Raw genomic sequence first — 3,703 nt, 5'->3', positions numbered from 1 at the left:
CACCTGCAGGCACCCTTTCAAGACACTGTCGGAGTTGACTTTATCGGGAGGGCCATGGTAGGCTCGCAGCTGGGCTGGCAGGAACCAGGAGATGCAGAGGTGGCTTCTATGGTTAATGTAGAAACCTGTTTGGGGAGAGCTTCCTGAAACTTTCTTCACTGTTTGCGAGGGCTTCTCTGACAGATGTGCACGCGGGGAGTATCTTGGAGCTGTAGCCATGAATAGCAATTTAATCAAGTAGTAAAAGTTGTTTCCCCATGAAATGAAATTTCCTCAGGTGTGAGTTAAGCCGGTCTGTAAATATGGATCTGTGCAGTCTGAGAAGCGGAGGCTCTTCTTAAAAAAAACCCAGCAATTATTCTGGTACTCAAACAGATTGGAAAAATGCCTTGTAGAAATGTCTTGTATCAAGAGAGATTGTAAAAAGACCCAACAACTTGATCACAAATAATTTACGGAAAAATAATGGTAAAATGAATACATATTACAGCCCTTAGAAATGAGCAGTTTAATCACTGCCAGCTTGCAAACACAGCTGTAGGCAGAATTGGGTCCTTTCTGGTCTATCTTCATTATCTCACCTGCATCAGCCACTGAGAGCAAATAGTCACATACAAGTTCATGCTGATACCGGGATCTTCAGTGAAAACTGCTGAGACATCAAAGTCAAGTTCAAAGAAAAGAGGTAAACAAAGGGAAAAAATGTATTTAGACAGGAAGCACAACTTCTGTTCGAATTAAGCCATTAGCCTGGTGACTGGAAGATGCAGCCAGTGTCTTTTCTTGGCCACCCAGGCAATATACCATCATTGCTCCTGAGCAACATTTGGGCTCTCTACTGAATTCGCTTGTGCTGGGGAACAAGGACACAAGTAAAATGCAGGCCAGTGACTCAAGATCATTCTTTCCTGAGCTGAACTATTTTTAACATGCTCTTTCCATTTTTTTTGTGCGTTTTGTTATTCTTATTTTTAAACCCAAAAATTTAAATAGACCTCTAGCAACAAGGACTTTTTCTGTCCTTTGCCGTGGCCCCTGTCTCAAATCAGAGCTGAGGTAGAAATACAACTGGTGATTATTATGCTCCAAACGCAACCCTACAGAAACACCCTTTGCTTATGTGCCTGACTGTGGGCTTGAGGGAGGACTGGTGGTGATGGACTTAGCTGGCCTGGATCAGGATCAAGACTGCAAATACTGAGGAGGAACCTTTTCTTCTGGCTTTTTTTGAAGGACTCTGTGCTACAGAAGTTCAACTATGCACTCTGTGCTTTACCCTCAGCAGACTTGTTATTTTGACTCCTAACTAAAAAGTCTGTCTCTTTCATTCAAGCTGTAATACATTTTTTTTCCCAAAGCAGTCCAAGCCCTGGCATTTTTTCAATTTAGTCTTACAGCTGTTGTGCAGGTCAGATCTGCAGGAGCTGAACCCCTGGGACTCCCTGCATAGAGAGATGGAGAATTACAGGGTCTAGCTGGGAAACACCTCATGCTCTGGTATTTTTCTTTATTTTTGCCCTGGCTCCTTTGCCTCCTCGTTTTTAATTAGTGGCACATGCTGAAATGATAATTTAAATTCTTTTCAGAAATCAAAAGAATTCCCACTGACTGACAACATTATTAAGTTATAATTACAGTGAAGAAAAAAAAGGTTAATAGGAATTTGAGCCAAATATCTACTCTCCATTAAATGAGAACTTGACTGAACCTGTTTTCCCTTCATTTTGGCTGGTTATACTAGGCTTAAATGGGTCCAGAATGGCTATACACCTGTGCAAAGGGCCACTGCAAGCCCAAATACCAATCTTCAAGACCTGTCTCAGTACAGGTTGCACTGGATAGATGCTCAAGAAGGAATTAAACAGGCAGGTAGGACTTCTCCTGGGTCTCTGAAGTAGAGAAGAGTATTTCTGAGGGTAAGTGTAACATGGTCACATTGGGGTGTTTGTGAGAAAAAGACACATAGGACATGGCACTTCGAAGCTTAGTAAGTGTGGGTGGGTGAGAAATAATCAGGTTCCTGGCCTACAGCATTCAAACAAAGCCTCTTCCTTGCTCATGCTGAGCACAACATGCATGCAGAAAGATACGCAAATCAACCTTAATCTACCAAGTGTTTTGCATTTTCAGTGAAATGAGGGGGAAAAAAGAAACATTTTCTTCTGTGTTAGCTCTAATACGCCCATCAACAAGATAATTATTGCAGTGGTTTCGCATGTTAAAAATGGGCTTTAAAGAAACTGAAGGTGTAGGGGGAAAAAAAAAACAGTCTTTTTGCTGGTCATTTGAGGGGTGAAACTCCATATTTCCCACCACTGCTCTGAACCAGACACTAGATCACGCTGTTTAAACTCAGTCATGCTTGGTGCAGTTAGTTACAGCTGGAGCCCTACAAGGCAATAGCTTTGCCTTGAAGACCTGTTGTAAGCTTGGTGTTTCTTATTCCCTTTTTTTTCCTTCTTCTTCTTCTAAGCCATAATGTGTTGCTTAAGCTGTGGCGTGCCTCAAAGGCAGCCCTTTCCCTCTTCCCAAGTTGCGCATCATTGAGTCCTGCAGTCCTCCCTCACATCTTGCACAAGCATTTTTACAGTGTGAGCCCGCAGCCCTTGCACAGGCAAGTGCTGCTACAGACTTCCCCCTTCTCTGTAAGCCATACCCAGCGCTAGGGTCCTGCCTGCATTAATTGCTCTAAAATTACCTTCGGGCTAGCTTTCCCCCAGCATTCAGTGAGAGCCTGAATTTCATGTGCGGGATAGATGGGAAAAAGCCAAAAGTTGGAAGGGGCTGCTGCAAGCACCAGGTCCTTGTTGCGCTGAAACCTTGTGGCTCCAGCCGGGAGGACTAGGCACACTGCTGGAGAAGGAGTGAAAAGGACTGAAAGGCACCTTTTGGGGCTCCCAGCCCATACGTGGCTGCACAAGCTTGGAAAGAGAAATTACTGCCCTCATGGAGCCTAAGTCTGCTCTCAAGAGTATCAGTCTGACTTAAAAACATTTGCATCAACTTAAATTTCAGCAAGCAATTTATTTTCAAGCTATTAAATAAGATGCATTTCTTTTCCTGGCAGGTTTCATGTTTTTATCTCTTTTACTTTTGTCTTGTTGGAAATTGCTTTTACTCACCAGCATTCCTAAAGCTGAATGTCCTCCATACTTATACTGCACAATCACAAGGCTCTGCAGGTCTACTCAGTTATTTGCTGTGCAGCATAACGCACCAGATTTCAAAGTATATTCTCACCTCTGAGTTCTTAAGACAAGCATGAAAAAAATCTGTTCTACAGTATAGGAACTCCAGATTATTTTGCTCTCATTCCGTTGATTCTTGATCTGATGGTCTTAGATGAAGAAATCAATTATCTAGTATTTTAGGAGAACAGCAGTTTTGCAGTAAGCCCACCACTACCTGAAGCTGACCTGGACTTTTGTGTCACTACAGATGTGCCTTGAGTCCACAATATACTAAACACTTACTGTTTTGTGCTGTGCTTCTTCCACTTCCTTAACAATCAGTGAAAAATGAGGATGTTGAGGCTACCTATGAGTACAAAGCTCTATTCCTTACTTATCTAAGCGTGCTGGAAAAAACCTTCTTGGCTTGATTGTTGCCTATAACAACATCGCCAAAACACAAAGACAAACAAGATTAGGAGACCAAGCAGGTTTAAGTAAAAAAGAACACACTTTATTTATCTACAAGGCAG

Source organism: Phaenicophaeus curvirostris, chromosome 2 (assembly GCF_032191515.1).
Source record: "Phaenicophaeus curvirostris isolate KB17595 chromosome 2, BPBGC_Pcur_1.0, whole genome shotgun sequence".
Classification (NCBI taxonomy): Eukaryota; Metazoa; Chordata; class Aves; order Cuculiformes; family Cuculidae; genus Phaenicophaeus; species Phaenicophaeus curvirostris.
The sequence above is the reverse complement of the archived record's forward strand: the minus strand, read 5'-3'. Positions refer to the sequence as shown.